The sequence below is a fragment of the Pinus tabuliformis genome, chromosome X, assembly GCF_031772625.1.
Source record: "Pinus tabuliformis cultivar Carrire ecotype Pingquan chromosome X, CPIR1, whole genome shotgun sequence".
Classification (NCBI taxonomy): domain Eukaryota; kingdom Viridiplantae; phylum Streptophyta; class Pinopsida; order Pinales; family Pinaceae; genus Pinus; species Pinus tabuliformis.
Genome location: NC_142308.1, coordinates 1,178,447,046 through 1,178,467,720, shown reverse-complemented (window position 1 = coordinate 1,178,467,720; position 20,675 = coordinate 1,178,447,046).

Below are 20,675 nucleotides of genomic sequence, written 5' to 3'. Positions count from 1 at the left end.
CAGTGAATTGAAGATCAATAAAGACAGTTTCCAGAGAATTACTGAGTATTTCCATCTTTATCTGTTTATTTTATATGATGGCGATGAATGACAAGTTTGATGAAACAATGATTGAATATTACATGAATTTATTCAATATGTCCTAATAATGTATGAAATGAATGCTTAGCCACTTCTACGAAGTTTCAGATCATCTTCCTTATGTTTTATGACGAATAAAGTAAATCTACGCGAACTCCACTCTAGGGTTACTTTTTGATGCACGTAAGTAGGTAAATTGACTCTTAATGGTCTGTAAGGAATTATCATGGACCTTTGCAAAGGTCTAAAGGCCACTTTAACTGAGTTGCAGAGATGTCCCCTAGAAGTTTATCGATCTGTGCTGAGGCAGATCCAAGGCGCTTGAAGACATCACACTAGTCTCTAGGTGCAGAAACTTGGTTGTTGCATCCCCCCCCATAATACTTCGAGTGAGACTGCAGCCTGTGCTATGCGAGTTGTTTTCGAAAGGGCCAATAGTGTAGGGTTTTGTTGGTTGGAACAACTAACTCTGAACTTGGGTTAGGACCCCATAAGCCAACAAATGGTTCTATTTCCGGGACCGAGATCTGCTTAAAAGAGATGTGTGGTGTCGCATCATTGGAACCCAACCAAGAAAGAAATTGAAAAGTGGTTGGATCAGAATATTCACGAGTTCGCGGCGCAAGAAAACACGAATCCGCACCTTTCAAAGGAAGATTGGTAGAATAGATATCTGTATATAGAGATACACAAAATATTATTTTTCACCTTACCAATTGAATTGTATGAGTGGTTAGCTAAATTAATAGTTAGTCAAGGAAGGTGGAAGCTCGATAGTCCCATAGTGTGGAATCTAGAATTAGTGCAATGACTAGAAGCCTCTAAAAACAAGATCATGTGGGCTGTCGATCATTGGCTCGACTGAATTCTAGGAGGATTTGTTATAGAATTTGCAGTTGATACCTTAGTCAGCTATAATGAATTTTATTGAAGATTCTTCAAAGGACCGTGAGGTAAGTATTTAATATCATTGAATACTTGCATTAAAATGCTATTATGTGAAAAACGGGTAATTATATCAAGACCAAAGTATAGCCCATTGGTTAGACCTCCCTCAAGTGACAACGAAGGGGCGGTGCAGACTACATCACGAAGTGTTGTTCAGCTAATAACTCAAGGTATTCCTAAGACAAATCATCCATCCAATCCACCTCCACCTCCACTTCCACCACGTACACCTTCACCCACACCTCCACCTCCACTACCACCATTCAACATGGGGAACACAATGAAGATGCTAATCTTCAAGGGCATAGTAAGTAAAGATCCAGAGTAGTTCTGGTTTGTTGTGAACATTGTATGGACAACGCAACGAATCACCAATGACAATATAAATAAGGCTCAGCTGGTTACCACCTTGTAGGATTGCGCACTAACCTTGTACATTAAGTATTGTATGGACAATCCTTGTGCATTGCTAGTAGAAGATTAGACAACTTTGAACAAAGATTTTAGTAAACCGAAATCTAACTCATAGTCGGTGATTTAATTTAAAGAGATCATGATGAAGGTTGAGGAGACGCCTTGGGACTTTGATCAGAGGTTTAAGTGCCAGATCAGATAGGCTAACATGTAGCTCTCAAATAACCAGCATCACGACTAGTTTATAGTGTTGCTCTTGCCCCATTTGAGAATTTCTCTGTCACAACAGAAATAGATACACAGGCAGAAGCATTGGAGATCGCGATGAGGCTACACACATCACCTATTCATGACACAAACTTAGGGTCGCAACAGATCCAATCACAATTATCAAGCCTGCACCTAGAATTACAGATTTTGAAGAAAGACAAGGGGACTAAGCCTGACATGCGTGCAGAAGTTTGGTGTTTGAAGTGCAACAACCACAGGCATGATAAGGATCATTGTCCTGTGTTCGAAAATTATATTGGGGAAGGAGGGGGGAATTTCCCTGAAGCCAAAAGCCCCAGTAGCGCCAATCACGAGGGTCGTGCTATGGTGTGCCATTTGTCAAGTTTCTCGACAACATGCGATGGATAACTGCCACTTTGTTGGCTTAGCGGGTCCTGACCTAGGTCAGAGTTAGTCGTGCCAACCAACAAATCCCTACACTACCGGCCCTTTCAGCAATAACTCGCGTAGCGTAGGCCGCAGTCTCACCCAAAGCAGTATGGGGGGGTTGTAAGAACCAAGTTTCTTTATTGATTTCCAGTTCATAATACAAACTCAAAACTTCCCTGTGCACTCAGTTGTGGGGGTCCATGCACTTAGTTGCGGACTCTACCTAGGCCTATGCGCACTCAGCTGCAAAGCCTTTCTCTCCTATCTGACCCACTTATCTACACTAAGACTTCTCTTCTATTCACCCATTACATCTATTATTACATTAGATCTCTACCTTAGACTCATTAAGAAACACCTACTTATAGATTTTTACATACAATCCCACAGTTCGTGGACCATGGGTGGATATCAAAACCGATTCAACTTTTACATAAACAAGGGGCTAAAACCCCTTTGAATCCTAACCATCTATGCCCTTCGTATCCACAAATCATGGAAACTTTACATCATTTACATCAAAACTTGGGTTTTTAACCCCAAAACTGACCCAGGGGACCCCATCGCAACACACTTGCTTTAGAAGTTTGTTCAAACACCTGAGCAGTTGTTCTATAATTTCTGAAAATCTGTGGGCCAAGATGAGCGCCACTGTCGAAGCTATGAGCTGATGATGGAAAGAGCCCTTACTTACTGTATGTAAGAAGAGACTCTGCCTCTAGATCAAGGTAGAGAAGGAGCGCGCGAAGGTTTTTAGGGCTGAGGAGGAGGACCTGGTAGAGATTGCGGTCAAATTATCTGCTACAACTGGGGACAACGACGACACTTTGCGATATTGTTAGAATCCTATACACCCATCATATCAATACTGCAGACATTTTGAGCATACCATAGAAGAGTGATTGGTGTTAATAGCTAATATGCAAGAGAAGAAAATGCAACCTTAGCAACCTATGTAGAATTTACAAATGATGAGGGTTGAGCCTTGCGAGGAAGATCAAAGCGTTAATATTGTGCTGAGAAGTGGAATGACGACTGGTGCTGATAAAGGTAAACAACCTGAAGAAGATGGATGGGTCCACAAAGCTCCAGAGAAAGAAGCTAACTTTGATCTAAATCACGCTAAGGAAACATTTATGGAAGCCAAGAAGAGCTTCGTTGAGGCCTCCACCTTAGGAAGCCAGGACAAGATGCAAGAAATCAGTGTGCCAACAGAGGTTGATCCTTCTGTACTCACTATGTTTTTGGAGACTTGCATGAAGTTGTTGCATGATAGCAAGGTTGTGGAAGGACTGCAGGAATTAATAAATAAATGTGCCAGTAAATAAAAGGCCCCTAATGAACACCACACAGTCAGAAATATTGGTAAGCATATGGCATGAACAAGATGAGAGATGTGGCTAACAGCGCAGATAGGTGATTATGAAATGAAGGTGGCGATCTTGGATCTCAGGTCCGATGTGAATGTTCTACTGAAAAATACATGGGAAAGGATGGGGAGACCTGCACTGCAGTGGTCTCCGATTCAGGTCAGGATGGCGAATCAACATAAAATCATCCACATGGGACGGTTAGATGGAATAACAATTGATATTGAAGGTGCGGGTGTAGTAGAAGACTTTGAAAATATAGAAATTGTCAATGACCGTAATCCTTACACCATGCTCCTATGAATCGACTGGGCTATTGATATGAATGGGGTCACTAATTTGAAGAAAAGGACAATTTCGTTTGAAAGAAAATCGATTTGGGTTATAGTGCCACTGGATCCTATAGAAGGAGCACGCTATACTGAACCAGTCCGCGACTATGAAGAAAGTGACGATGAGCTGGATCAAATTTACAAGATAACAACGCGGGATCAGGACTAGATCAATCAAATGGAAGATGGATGGATTGCATGAGACCGGGAGAGTTCCTACACCTCTAATTCAGGTAAGGAATTAGATCACTGGTAGAGTCGCTTACATGAAGTTTCTACATTGTGATGCAATATGATGACAAATTCATTGCGCTGTGTTTCATCGGAGGTAAGAAAATTACCTTATTATGATGGTTTAATTGACGTAGATATGTTTTTAGATGATTTTGAGCGTGAAGTCCCTAAGGACCACCATTTTGAACCATTAGAGTTGGTGCTGCGTGCTACACCTGTACGATGGTGGGGTATGCATAAGGATAGTTTTGCTGGATGGCGAGATTATAGAAGAATGATGAAGCTATAGTTTGGGCGTGCTAATACCATAGTGACTGAGAAGTCTAATGGGAAGGAAGATCCATGTGATCACCTGGAAAAATGGACTAAAGCATGCAGGACAAAACCATAGCCAGAATGGGTACACATATTTTGTCATACCATGGATACAATCCCCATGAACTAGTATCTTGAAACGGAGCTCTGCCATGGCACTGCAGAATGGGATGTATTGAAGGAACGTTTCTTATTGACTTTCAACTTCGATGATGGGTTTTCAAGAATCGATGAAGCTCTGCAAGAGATTAAAGCGATTATCTTCAGAGCACCGAAGGAACCTATGGAATGGACCCAACCGGACTGGAGCACCCAGCTGTGCCAAGCATCGGAATGATATAATGTGACCACTGAAGAGGAGGAAGAAGAACCGAGGAATATCAATATTCGGAGGAAAAAGGGCATTACAAAGTTGAAGGCCCACAAATAGAGAACTCAGACATCTCCACACCTTTGAAAATGAAGCAAGTAAATGTTAGCACCAAAGAAGAACCGAAGTTCGTGAAAATTGAAGATTATTGGGACGACACTATGGTAGATAAAGTTTCTGAATTACTTCACGAGTACTAGGATCTCTTCACCACTAATTTTTCATATTTAAAGGGAATAATCGGTGATTTGGAAATTATGAAGACCACCTTGAAGCTGAACGTGAAGCCAGTTAAATAGAGGCCTTATCACCTTAACCCTAAGTATAAGGAAAAGGTTCACCAAGAGCTATATAAATTGTTGGAGGTGGGCATCATAGAATGTGTTGAAGTATCTGATTGGGTAGGGGTGATTTTAGGGGCGAATGTTCGCCCTTTGGCGAAATTAAGGAGTTTTGAATTTTTAGTGGGCAATTATTTTGTATCATAGTACATTTTTACAAATCACCTCAAATAGCCCACCTTCTTTTAAGGGAGAGGGTAAAAAAGGTAAATTTAGCCCTTGAAATTAGGAGCTACAACCTTCCATTCGCCCATTTTCAAGAATAGGTTTTATTTAAGTGAATTCTATGGGCCAAATACCATATTTATAAAAGAGGTATGGTAAATTAATAAAAATATAAATAAATGAGAAGTATGGTAAATAAATAAAACATTTTTTATATTTACTCCATAAGTCACCTTATATACATGCAAGGGTGTAAAAAAGTAAAAATATAAGTAATGTGGAGGTATGGTAAATAAATAAAACGTCTTTTTATACTTACTCAAAAGGTATGGTAAATAAATAAAAATATAAATAAACTAGACGTATGGTAAATAAATAAAACCTCTTTTTATATTTAGTCCATAACCCTCGTTCTATTTATGAAGGCTCAAGAAAGAGGTTTTATTTAAGTGAATCCTATGGGCCAAATACCATATTTGTAAAAGAGGTATGGTAAATTAATAAAAATTATAAATAAACGAGAGGTATGGTAAACAAATAAAACATTTTTTTATATTTACTCCATTATTTAAGTGAATCCTATGGGCAAAATACTATGGGACAAATACCATGGACTAGATTTTTATTAATACCATGCAAAACAACATTATTAACCCTAATATTAGTATTAATAAAAATAAAAATGGCACATGGTATTGACCCATGGTATTCACCAAAATGGCACATGGTATTGACCCATGGTATTCACCTCGAATGTAGCCTATTTAAATGGGGGAATTAAACCAACATAGATCCATCTTTACTCTGGATCTACTAACGCCTGAGAGGTATCAAATATTGTGATATGCAAACTAGCATAGAGTGAAAAAATATTTGATCCCTCTCGGGGGATCAAGAGTAAAAATGGATGTTGTAATTTAATGTATGTTAAACATTTTAGCTTGGTTAAAATAAAAAATAAAATAAAAATCAACTATTAATTTTGATTAATTTTTATAAATTACTAATAGTAATTTTTAAGCTCCAGGTTTATGATAACCCATGGTAATACCAAGATCTTACAAGATTTTATAATTGAGTAAAATATTCGCCATGCCTGGTGAGGCCAAAAAATTATATATACATATTATATTATTGATAAAATCGCCTTCCATTTTTCCTATATACCATGGAGATTCGCCCATTTATTATACTTATAAATTTAGGGGGGGTTCTTAAAATTTTCCCTGTGATTGGGTGAGCCTGATGGTGGTCCAAGAGAAGAAACAAAAGGGAAAAATAAGGATTTTCGTATATCTACGGAAGCTTAATGATGTTGGGTTGTGTTATATTCTTTCCACGTAGTTAACAGGGGGTTTGAAGGGCACCCGTAACCCCACTTTATGGGGTCCGGGGCAGTGCCCCAGAAAATTTTGGTTTTGGACCCTATGTTAGGTTGGGCGGACCCACCTATGGTTTTGTGCATGATTTTCGCACATGTCTTTTAGACGTGATGGTTTTCGGTCCATGGTATTGGATGCTTTGGCATGTATAAATATGTATTATAACATTGAAAGGAACATAATGAAAAAATCAAGCTGGTAATCCTAGTTTTGGGATCTAGGGAAAATCTCTGTGTATATGTGTTTTATGTGTTATGCTCTTGCATTTTTTTATTTTATGTGTTTTAGAATTCGTATGCAGGTAATTTCTGTACAGGGTTAAAACCTACATTTGGTATCAAAGCAGATTTGGCTTCAAGGGGACGCCTTTGTTGCTGAGGGGTTTCGCTCGAGCCTGTGGTAGACCCTGTTCAGTGGGAGATCTGCGAGATTGGTTCTGGTGGTGAAAGAAGATGGCGAGTAGTGGAAAGATAGAGATCGAGAAATTTAATGGTCAGAGTTTTGAGTTGTGGAAACTCAAGATGGAGGATCTGTTGGTGGATAAAGATTAATGGATCGCGGTAGATCCAGGTACTAAACCAACGGGAGTTTCCGATGAAGAATGGAAGAAGTTGGAATGGAAGGCAAAGTATTGCTAAATGTATCAGGGGAAGCTACAACAAAGGCTTTGTGGGACAAGTTAGGGACTTTGTACCAATCTAAGTCTTTGGTGAATAAACTGTTCCTACAGAAAAAGCTGTATAACCTAAGGATGAAAGATGGAGACTCGGTGATAGAGCATCTGAACGCATTTAATAGTGTGGTAAGTCAGTTAGCATCTGTTTATATTAAGATTTCAGATGAAGATAAGTGCATCAATTTGTTGTGTTCTCTACCAGATTCGTGGGATAGTCTGGTTATTGCAATAGTAGCAATGCAACTGCCTTGCAGTTTGATGAAATAGTCTCAGCCTTGCTGATAGAGGAGATGAGATGGAAAAATATGGAGAGCCAAAATGGTGATGCCGTGTCTGTACGAGGACGGTCCCAGAAGATAAACAAAAATAAGTCATCGAGTGGGAGATCTAAATCGAGAGGGAGATCTAAATCTCCAGGAAAACCTGTAAAGGTGGTGTGTTGGAAATGCGGAAAGGAAGGCCACTTCAAAAGGGACTGTAAATCTAAAGCTCCTAACAAAGGAAAGGGATCTGATGAGGCTCCTTCTGCAGAGGCAAAAACCACCTCATATGAAGGTGGGGATGTGTACTTGGCTTCTTCAAGTACACATGTAGGTCATGAGGCAAGGATGATTGACTCAAGTGCATCCTTTCACTTCACTCCCCATAGAGAGTGGTTCTATGAGTATGAGAAATATGATGGTGGTGATGTCTTCTTGGGGGATGACAGGAAGGCTAGAATCATTGGTCATGGAAAAGTAAAGTTGAAGCTGCAAGGTGGAAGGGTTAGAACACTTCCGGGTGTTCTGCATATTCCTGCATTAGCCAGAAATCTGATTTCTGTTAGTAAGTTGGATGATGTAGGTGTAAAAATAGTGTTCGAGAAGGATACCTGCAAGATGGTTCGGGGAGCACTGGTATTGATGTGGGGAGTTTGGATTGAAACTCTGTACAAGCTACAAGGTAGCACTGTTGTTGATGGGTGCAACAGTTCCGTGGTTCCTGAAAGTGGAGCAGAAAATCTAGCGGTCTCTCGAGAAAAGACCATGTTGTGGCATCAAAGGCTTGGACATATTGGAGAGAAGGGCCTTCGAATACTGCATGGTAAAGGTATGGTAGAAGGTATGAGTAATAGCTCTCTATATTTTGATTTCTGTGAAAATTGTGTATACGGGAAGCAGAATCGGGTGAGTTTCCCCTCTAGTGGTAAGAGGGCGAAACATATATTAGAGCTTGTGCACAGTGATGTGTTTAGACCTGTGAAGGTTCCATCACTGGGTAAGAAATCTGAAGTATTTGATAGGTTTAAAGAATTTAAGGCTCTAGTGGAAAACCAGACAGAGAAGAAGATAAAGGTGTTGAGGACAGATAATGGTGGAGAGTTTTGCAGTAAGGAATTTGAAGAATTCTGCAAGAAGTGTGGTATAGCATGGCAGAAGACTACTCCATATACACCTCAGCAAAATGGAGTTGCAGAAAGAATGAACAAGACATTGATGGAAAGGGCAAGAAGCATGCTCAGTGGTGCCAGGTTAGGACAGGAATTCTGGGCAGAGGCGATGGATACTGCATGTTACCTGGTCAATAGGTCACCTTCATCAGCATTGGAGGATAAGACTCCACAAGAGGTATGGACTGGTAAGAAACCCTCTCTTTCACATCTGAGGGTATTTGGATGTGATGCATATGTACATTTCCAAAGGAGAAAAGAACCAAGTTGGATAGTAAATTTGAAAAGTGCATCTTTATTGGGTATAAGTATGGTTTAAAGGGTTATAAGCTTTGGAACCCAGTAACAAGGAAGGTTGTGTACAGCTAAGATGTGGTGTTCAGAGAGGTGAAAGATGTTATTGAACATGAAGTCCAACCAAAGGAACCTGAGAAGATAGAGTTTGAGCTAAAGGAGGAAGAACCAGACTCTACAGTAGAGGAGGAATTAGAAGATGAAGAGCCACAAACTACGGCTTTGAGAAGATCAGTTCGAGAAAGAAGGCAGCCAGAAAGGTATAGTCCATCTACTTTCTGTTCAAATTTTGCTTTATCTGTTACTAATGATGATCCCAGAACTGTGAAGTAGTGGATTCAGAGGATGGAAATCTCTGGAAAGAGGCCATGGTTGATGAAATGGCATCTTTGCACAAAAATGAGGCTTGGGATCTGGTGGAGTTGCCAGCTGGAAGGAAACCCATTGGCAACAAATGGGTGTTCAAAAAGAAGACAAATGCAGAAGGAAAAGTGGAGAAATACAAAGCTCGGTCGGTAGCAAAAGGTTATTCCCAGGTGTCAGGAATTGATTTTGGTGATATTTTTTCTCCTGTTGCCAAGGTAACTTCTATTAGATTACTTTTATCTGTTGTTGCTACTTTTGATTTTGAGGTAGAACAGATGGATGTGAAGACAACATTTCTTCACAGGGATCTGGAAGAGGAGATCTACATGAAGCAACCTGAAGGCTTTGCGGTGAAGGGTAAGAAAGAACTAGTATGTAAGTTAAATAAGTCTCTATATGGGTTAAATAGTCACCAAGGATGTGGTATCAGAAATTTGATACATTTATACGGGGACTTGGCTTCACAAGAAGCAAAGCAGATCACTGTGTGTATTTTAAATTAATTGGTGACCGTGTTATTTATCTGGTCTTGTATGTGGATGATATGTTGTTGGCTGGAAATGACAAAGAATTTATCCAGGATTTGAAGACCCAATTTTCCTCCAAATTCGACATGAAAGATCTTGGTGCTGCAAACTATATTTTGGGCATGGAAATTAAAAGAGATCGAGCAAAGAGGAAGCTCTGGTTAAACCAGAGGAAGTATGTCGAGACAATATTGCAGAGGTTTAATATGCATGATAGTAAACCGGTGAAGGTTCCTATCTTGTAGGTCTGAGGTTATCTGCTGAACAGTGTCCCAAGACACAAGAAGAGGAAGAGGACATGTCTCATGTTCCATATGCAAGTGCAGTCGGCAGCCTAATGTATGGTCTATACCAGATCATACATTTCACATGCAATGGGAGTATTGAGCAGGTTTATGTCAAAACTAGGAAAGGAGCACTGGACAGCAGTGAAGCGAGTTTTCAGGTATTTGTGTGGCACTAGTGATTATGGTTTGTGCTACCAAGGAAGGCCAGGATTGGAAAGAATGTTGGATATTCATGGCTTTATTGATGCAGATTGGGCTGGAGATTTCGATCAGAGAAGATCTACAAGTGGGTATGTGTTTAACCTATTTGGAGGTGTAGTCAGTTGGATGAGTAAGAAACAATCTATAGTGGCACTATCAACTATAGAGGCAAAATACATGGCAGCTACTCATGCAAGCAAGGAAGCAGTTTGGTTGCAGATATTGTGTTCAAGTATGGGGTTAGTACTGGGAGCTATAAGGATAGACTGTGACAGCCAAAGTGCAATTTTCTTGGCAAAGAACCCTGCATATCATTCAAAGACAAAGCACATTGATGTTCAGTATCACTTTGTGAGGGATATGATAGAAGACAAAAAGGTGTTGCTGGTAAAGGTGGACACTTTGAAGAATACTGCAGATGCATTGAAAAAATCTGTGAGCTCTGAGAAGTTCTCTTGGTGTAGAGAAACAATGGGCATTTCAGGGCTGGGAAAATGACTAAGCTCTCTTGTGGCCCCCTGTGGAAAGAAAACAACAAGTGAGAGAATGTTGGGTTGTGTTATATTCTTTCCACGTAGTTAACAGGGGGTTTGAAGGGCACCCGTAACCCCACTTTATGGGATCCCAGGCAGCGCCCTGGAAAATTTTGGTTTTGGACCCTATGTTAGGTTGGGCGGACCCACCTATGGTTTTGTGCATGATTTTCGCACATGTTTTTTGGACGCGATGGTTTTCGGTCCATGGTATTGGATGCGATGGTTTTTGGTCCATGGTATTGGATGCTTCAGCATGTATAAATATGTATTATAACATTGAAAGGAACATAATGAAAAAATCAAGTTGGTAGTCCCAGTTTTGGGATCCAGGGAAAATCTCTGTGTATATGTGTTTTATGTGTTATGCTCTCACATTTTTTTATTTTCTATGTTTTAGAGTTCATATGCAGGTAATTTCTGTACAGGGTTAAAACCTACAAATTGTGCATGTGTTCACGATCCATTTCCAATGCCATTTACAGATGAAGTGTTAGAAAATTTTGGAGGGCAGGAGGCATATTCCTTTACTGACGAGTTTTCTGGGTATCATCAGATCAATATTTCCCAAGAAGATAGAAGCAAGACCACCTTCGTAACCTTAGTATTTCCCGATTGGAAAAAGGAGTTTCATCTACATGTGGATGCTTCTTGCATTGTGTTAGGTGTAGTGCTAACACAGGCCAGTGAATGAGAACTAGATCATCCTATAACCTTTGCAAGTAGGAAGTTATTGAAGGCCAAGAAAAATTATTCAATGACTGAGCATGAAAGGTTGGCCATGGTCTACGCACTGCAACAATTCATGTATTATCTATTAGGAGGGAATTTCAAGATGTATATAAATCATTCTGCCTTAAAATACCTGGTCAACAAGCCTATGTTGTGGGGGGGGGATTTGCAGATGGTTGTTACTATTTCAGGAGTATGACTTTGAAGCCATTGTGAAGTTGGGGCATGCTGGACCTGGCCATCTGTCGCGAATTGAAATAGGTGAAGAACCTAGTAATTTGGAGGAAGGGCTACCAGATGCACAACCCTTTGCAATGCGCTTAGAGGATGACCATTTTGCAGACATTATTCACTTCTTAACTACAGGGATGGCACCAGAAGGATATACAAGTCAATAGAAGAAGGACTTAGTAGTGCACGTAGCTGACTTTTCAGTCATAGAAAGATATTTGTATAAAATGGGTGCAGATGAAATATTGCGAAGATATGTGCTGGATTTTGAGCATGATAGTATCCTCGCTGAGGCTCATGGAGGAGTTACGAGAGGCCATTATGCAAGAAAAGCAATGGCGCATAATATTTTGCACTTGAGTCTATGGTGGCCAACATTGCACAAGGATTCCAATGCATACTGTAAGGCATGCAATGGATGCCAAAGAACTGGAAGACCGTCGCAAAGGGAGGAGCTCCCACTACATCCTCAGGTATCTTTGTAGGCATTTGAGAAGTGGGCAATTGATTTTATTGGGCCAATTCAACCTCCTGGAAATAAAACGGGTGCACGCACTGTGACGAAATATCTAACCAGATGGGCAGAAGCACAACCCATAAAGGATTATACAGGGGCTACGACAACAAAATTCTTGTTTGAATATGTCTTAACAAGGTTTGGATGCCCGAAGGTGTTGATGAGTGACAAGGGGATGCACTTTATGAATGGAACGATCAGCATGTTGACTGATGAATTCCAGGTCTACCACTAGAAGAGTACACCATATCACTCGTAGGCAAACAAAATTGTCACAAATTTTAACAAAATTCTAGAGAATGTGCTGAAAAAGATCTGTAATGCACAGTCGAATGATTGGGATGTACACGTACCTGTAGTGTTATGGTCTTATAGGACTACTTGTAATAAGCTGACACCGTTCAAGTTAGTATATGGGGTCAAATTCGTAATGTTGATCGAATACATTGTGCCTAGTCTACGCATAGCAAATTTAACTGATATGGTGGATTGTGAGGCCCTAGAAGAACAGATCGCCCAGCTCATGGAGCTCGAAGAAGACTGATTTTTGGCAGGATTCCATCAACAAGTATAGAAGGAACGTGAAAAAGCATGGCATGATCACCATATCAAGCTTCGCACATTCAAGGTAAATGATCTTGTACTCTTATATGATAGTAAGTTCACTAAATTTATGGGTAAATTCCATATGCATTGGTTAGGGCCATATATTGTCAAAGAAATTATAGATGGTGGCACAGTTTAGCTCATGAAGCTGAATGGGGAACGCTTCTTGGGAAAGATGAATGGGATAAGGTTGAAGCTGTATACGGGGGGATCCTACGCAATGACTATATGGCAGCAAGACAGTGTTAGTGCTCTAAGCAGTTGCAAGAGAGAGCGGGACTATAAACAACACTGCCTAGTTTCGAGAACAAGGCAACAACCCAACTGCGTGAAGAGTGACAAGGATGCAACAAATAAAGTTGCGCTTAGGAAGTTGTACCATGGGGGAAGGTACCACGCAGCCCAGCAGGAAAATGACCGTTGGAGTTACTATTCATGATTTGATGGCCAAAAAGAGGTTAAGAGGAGTGGGGTGGCGATAATTAAGGAAAAAATCTTTGAATATCTGCTGCCAAAAAAACATTTATCATCTAAATGTGGGGGGAATAGTCAGATTTGAAGTCAAATTCCCCTATAAATTATGTGTGTCAGTCCAGCAGAGAACACTTTGCATTCTGAGCACTGGAGCCTTTTGTTGTGTGACGCATATGAGTCGAGCATTCTAGGAAGAATTTTTTTCGCTTAGGAACTATTCTTCAGTAGCTCGAGAGTTATTTATGGAAAGAATGGCTGCCACTAACCCCATTGAAGCCCTAAGTTCAGAAGCATTTATGTTTGACGTGCCAGGACTGGAAGTGTCTAGTATGGAGATTACGCTTGTTGTGCCCACAATGCCACAGTCGCCTAGGCTGAAACAAACTAAAAAGAAGCCTACTATGAAAGAAAAGAAACAATCTGCGAAGGAAAAATCGAAGAATTTGGTGTCGGTGTGCGCATCATCGAGGAAGCATACAGAGACACAGATGAAGCAGAAGAAGGATAAGCAACCAAAAAAAGTAGTGGACCTAGAAGAAGAGTAATTCCAAGGTATTAAAGATGTTGACGCCGAAGGGGTGGAGCCTATGATGAGGCTTCCTAATTATATCCCTCCGAAGAAGGGAAAAACTAAATTCAAGAAGGATCTCGATACAGGGAAATTTTCACTTTCGACACCTTTGTTGCCTGAGCAAGTTGTGTTCGAGGGTCCTATATTGGCGCACATTCTGTTGCTTAAAATGGAATATTGGGACCTCGCAAACCATACAAAGTTTCCGCACTTGGTTACTCATAAGTATATCCAAAAAACCTATTATGATGACACAGGGGTTACAATTTTGGAGCCCATGAAGTGGATCGGTGATGTTGAGCAATCAGGGTTGCTCAATCTACTATTAGTGCTGCATTATCATCGTTCCCCCATCAATAAGATATGTGTGTTCCAAATCCTCGCACTGGTGCATGATGGGTGCCTATGGCTAGGCGATCCTATCCCCATCACCGACATGTTGATCCATAGGATCACAAAGCTACCTTACAAAGGGACAAACCCTACCAAAGAGTTTGGAGGAAAAACTAGAGAAAAGGAGTTGGCAGATAAGATGAAGAAGGAGTTTGGTCTGATAAAAAATTCGCGAGGGTACTCTATCACATCCATATCAAACTTGGAAACATAGTTGGCTGCCTAGATTATAGTAGGAAAAGTAATCATAAAATTTCATGCGGATGAAGTTCTGGCACCGGTCATATTGCTCGCATCTCAGTGCGTGAAGGGGGTTCAGTACAACTGGGCCAAGTATCTATGTCAGGAGTTCCTCGCGAACTGCCGAGAGGCCCAGGAGGAGAGCAAGCCATTTCATTATGCTTGGCTATTATTGTCGATTGTTTTGGTTGCTTGGAGGTTACCGGAGGATAGCCAGTTTCCTTCACACAAAGAAGAATTGCCCGAGGCAACGCAGTTTGCCTCGTTATGGGCCTCAAAAGATCCAGAGCGTGTTAAGGAGACAAAGATATTTTGGGTTTTGATGGATATGGACATGCACATGGTGGTTAACCAGCAGCCAAGGTTGTCTCCCACCTTGTACGCGCAGCTATCGGCCTATGCAGAATTCAAAGCCAATTTTCATAGGGTCTCGATCAAAGCACGCAAAGACCCTGAGCAGAAATGGCACCCATTGCCTTATATGGTGATGGATACAGATATCTAGGAAGTTGTGGGGCTTTGGCCGTAGGAATGGTGCACACCTACGGAGTTAGATGCAGGAACAAGCATAGGCACAGAAGCGGAAGGACGCTGCTCAAAAAGTTGCGCGCACATTGGCTGAGAAAAAGAAGGAGGAGGTTACTACAACAGCTACAGAGAAGGCCCGTATGGAGGAGCAATGCACTACAAAAGCATACGCAAAGTGAGAAAAGAAGGATGCATAGGAAAGTGAGAAGTCTACTTCCCACCACACTAATGAGAAATAACTATCAAAGCAAGGAGGAGGTGGTGGTAAGGAGCAAACCACTACATTTATCCTGAAGAAGCACACGTAGGAGCAGAATGGTGGGCAGTGAAGGAAACAGAAGTCTGATAAGCAGACATAGGTTGATCCCATGGTGTTGACAGTGGGTGATCTCAATGATATCAGTGGCAAAATTAGGGACATGACGACAGAGGTGCTGCAACAATTCGAGCAACAATACATGTAGACGCTCGGGAGTGTCCAGAAGGATCTGCGCGAGCTACAGATCTTGGTGAATAGAATTTAGGCAGATGTCGGGAAGGTGAGCGACACGCAAGAAATCCTAACACATGGAAGGAGTGCAGTATCATAGATTGAATGGCCTCAAGACCTTAGAGTATTTCCTTTACTTGAAGGTCCAATCCATGTGGAATTGGATGAGGATCGCATGGTGCTTCATGAATTAAATCATATGGGGATGAACCTTGTCACGCTACCGCTTGAGTCTCTTCATGCGCTACATCAGGGGTCGTTGATGAGCTAAAGATCAGATAAAAATGTGCACTCACTTCCGTAAGTGAGTTCAAAGTCAAAAATCAACAACTTCTCGCAGAAAAGACTCAGGCCCTAAAGGAGTAGGAGGATTTGTGGACAGAGCGCTAGAACTTGGTCACAGTGATCGAGCAGGCCTACAAATCCGTACTTGATTTGGTTATACCTGATGATGCAGAAGCTTCAGCCAAGGTAAGGGAATTGGCTGCTGCACTACGCGCTTGAAAAGAGAAGGTCGACCAGGTGATTTTCATCATACGGATGCATATAGTTGAGCTGCAGTTAAATTTGTAGCCAACCACACCGCCAGAGGTTCGGGAACAAAGAGGTGTGGTGACTAAAGAATCCATGGCTCAACTAGATGTCATCATTCAAGGGTGTGACAAGCTCTTCACTCAGGCACTAGGCCTTTGGGATAAACTACAGGAGGGCCCTATGCTACAACAGTTGAGCACAAAACTCAGGGAAGTGCAGCAACAGTACGATGAGATTAGTATGGCAACACAGACGTTGGCACCAGTCCAGTGTTTCACGCGGTTACAGGAAGGAAAAGAAAAATTGTTGCAGATACAAAAATTGAAGAGGAAGAAGTTTGTGCTTAGCACACGGGTTAAGCCTTGGACAGAGGAAGCGATCCAGTTTTCACAGACCATTCTTGAGAAGCTGAAGGCAATGTACCAGACACAATGAACTATGCAACTGGCAGGGAAGGGGCTAACCACTGAGAAACTAGTTCAGGAAGTACATCAAGTAGGTGAGCAGAATACCACGGAGCTTTAGGCACTGACCAAGACATTCAACGAACTCTGCCAGAAAGTGGAACAACCAACTGAGTGACTCGGGGGCGAGTCATGATATTTGTGCTAGGGGCCTGTTAGGATGGAATCCCCTCGGTCAGTTTGGGGTTAGTTAACCCAAATTTTGTATACAATTTTGTAAAAGATGTAAAGTCTCCGCGATATATGGAAGTGAAGCACGTAGATGAATAAGAGTCAAATGGGCTTAGCCCCTTTTTTAAAGTAAAGTTTTGAGTCAGTTTTGAGATTCACCCATGGTCTGCGGACCATGGCATTGTATGGAAAAGTATATAAATTGTTGAGTCCTAGGGAGTCTTAGGAAAAGTTAAGTTTTGATAGAAAAGTTTGATAGAGAATTGGGTTCATTGAAGAGTTTTGGGTAGAATCTAAGGCAGGAAGGCTCTGCTTTCCACGCTTATGTAGAGAAAGGATGGCTCTGCAACTGAGTGCGCAGAGGCCTGGGTAGATTCCACAACTAAGTGCGAAGACCCCTGCAGCTATGTGTGCAAGGTAGTTTGAGTGTGTAATCAATGAATTGAAGATCAATAAAGACATTTTCCAAAGAATTACTGAGTATTTCGGTCTGTATCTATTTGTGTTATATGTTATTGATGAATGACATGTTTTATGAAATAGTGATTGAATGTTATGCGGATTTATTGAATCTATCATAATAATGTATGAAATGAATGATTAGCCACTTCCATGAAGTTTTAGATAATTTTCCTTATGTTTTCTGACAAATAAAGTAGATCTACAAAAACTCCACTCTAAGGTTACTTTTTGATGCACGTAAGTAGGAAAATCGACTGTTAAGGGTCCACAAGGATTGATCGTGGGCCCTCACAAAGGTATGAAGGCCACTTTAATTGAGTTGTAGTGACGTGCCCTAGAAGTTTATTGATCTGTGCAGAGGCAGATCCAACGCTCTGGAAGACATCACACTAGTCTTTGGGTACAAAAACTTGGTTCTTGCATCTCCCCATACTGCTTCAGGTGAGACTGCAGCCTGCGCTACGTGGGTTGTTGCCGAAAGTGCTAGTAGTGTAGGGTTTTGTTGGTTGGCACAACTAACTCTGAACCTGGGTTAGGACCCCCTAAGCCAACAATCTCTCTAATGCCTTATGGGAGAATCCAAGGTTAAAATACCTCTACATGAGAAATGAGGATCATTTTATAACTTGAGGCATGACTTTCACATCCTCATGACTCTTGACTTTCCAACTCCCAATGATGTTTGGACCTCTACAACCTTGGACTTCCAAATGACTTTTGGAATTACATATGACTTTTGGTATTACATATCTTTTTGACTTTTATGACTCTTTTATCCATACATGGATCTTCGACTTCCACTTATTTGTCTTTACAATGATTACAATACTACATCATAAATTCCACATCATCATATGATGAAGACGTGGCATGTAAATATCTTTGGTGACAGGGATTAATACTTATTGATGACATGGCTTCCATCTTCTTATCATTGGTGCCTTCACCCTCTAAAAGGTCTTCGATATTGTATTCATTAGGATGCTTTGATCATCAAGATTTCACTCTGTTCTTTGTTCTTTTGTGCATCCTTTATTTGTATTGTCTACTTGATCTTCATTATGTGTTCTTTCCATGTTATTTCTGAGATACCTGTTGCGGCAATCACTCATGATATGCAACCATCAGCCTAAAAATGTCCTACTTTAACATGTTTTATGTAGACTTTCTATTCATTCCTTTCCAGTGCACTTAAAAGGACAATGAGATATTTTGGGTGCATTGGTGTACTTCAAAGGGATGAAGGATTCAAGAGGGAGATATTCAAGGCTTCGACATGTGCTCATGTGCTCAAGGTAGAAATATAATAAAGGTAGGGGGCATGGTGCAAGTACAAAGGATGGAGGATGAGGCTTTGAGCGTACTAACTATGTTTTATGCCTAGGGGAGAGGGGAAGGGTATTGGGGAAATTCCTAAAGGCTAAAGGAAGAAGGATTTAGGCCTTCAGGGTTCACTCATGCACTCAATAGGCCCAGGTGGGTGCATGGTACAAGTATGAAGGCTAAGGGTTGATTGTTCATGCCTTCGAAGTGTGCTCATGTGCTCAAAGGGTCCAAGAGGGAACATGGAACATTGTGGAAGGCTGAAGGATTAGGCTTAAGGCCTTCAGGGTGTGCTCATGCGCTTAAGGAGGGAAAAAATCTTTGATTCAAAGCAGTGCGCTCAAAGCAAGACTTGGTCTCTTGAAGGGCGCTATTTGGAACAAGGAAGGGAAATGGCTTTAGAGTGAACTTTGCACTCTTAGAGGGTGCAGGGAACACTTCCAAACAATGAAGGAATCTCGATCAAGGCCTCAAATTGCACTCATGCTCTCTTGGCCTTAATGGATTTTATTTGAAACTAAATATTTGTCTAAGTCAGGATGATAGGATGAAGGGTTAGAAGGATGAGTTTAGACATAAAACCATGTACAACACATGCCAAGTAAACAATAAAACTTAGATAAGATTGAACAATGATAAATATATATCAAAACGCCACTTTGTACGCATTCCCCAAGTAATACAAGTAAAGTGTGTGCGACTGTGACCCAAAAGTGTCGTTTTTCAACAACAAAGATGTTACGACCATGAAATGCACCTAAATATGTTTTAAACAATGCAATGACATTTGGGACCATTCAATGACACTTAAAAAACATAGAATAACATGAGATGACACTTGATGATCAAGGAAACAATGATAATAGGCTCCAAAATTTAAATGTAGTGAAATATTTGGTGGGTGTTGTAGCAGTGACAATAAGTTTACATATTTTAGAATGTCACGAGTTCCCAAGATGACTTGTTAATATGATAAATTTGATGTCTGAGTTTTACTATTAACTAGTCCTCTGAAATAATTTTGCAGGTCTTAAAGTATTTCTAGAGACACCACACCTTTCAATATAGTTGTTGGGAACAAGATCCCCCAAAGGGTAGTTTTAGGGCTAAAAACCCATGTTTGAGACAAATTTTGTAAGAAAATGGTAAAGACTCCTCACTTTGTGGTCGCAGATCATGTAGGTATCATAAGTCATAAAGGTTTTTCTGTCCTTAGTTTTGTAAAGTAAAGTCGGTTGTAAGAGATCTACCCATGGTTCACGGAACATAGGATTGTATAAAAAGATCTAAGCTCTAAGTAGTTAGAGTAATCAATCAATGGACACACAAGATAAGAGAGTGATAGCTCTAGGGTAAGAAGTCTAAGTTTCGGGTCGTAGCATAGGTAGACGCTCTGCAGATGAGTGTGCAGAGGCCTAGGGTGGAAGTCCGCAGTTGAGTGCACATACCCCTGCAGTTGTGTGCACAGGGTGGATAGAGTCTGTAATCACTTGGAAGATATCAATAAAGAGAAGTATTCTACAATTTCTGTGTCTTTGTTTCGATTGATGCATCTTGTCATTTTATGTATGAATTTCCTTTATACTACTTATATGATGCATGAATGTGTATAATTATGTTGGTGTTTTGGGAAGTTTTTAGTGTCTACGGATAAATGCTTAAACCCCTAGACTAGTAGCAAAGTCTAGAACAACAGTGCAAAGCATTCTCTACTTTTTCTATGACCAATAGATTAAAGAAGAGGTAAATAAGCCTACCTGTAGCTTTCGCTTACTCCTTATCTCCCTTGACCAATTATGTCGCTCCTTTCCATACTTAATCCGCTTGAAGAGTACCTACACACAGAAAGAAGACAAAAACTGATCAAAGCATATGATAATGATCTATTAATTAAACATAGCATGGAATCAAGTACATAGTACACATATGAAAGCATCAATGAATAACACAAGCATATGGAAAAATCTTTGAACACTTTATTAGTAAAAGGAAGAGTTACAACCCAATTTGCTTG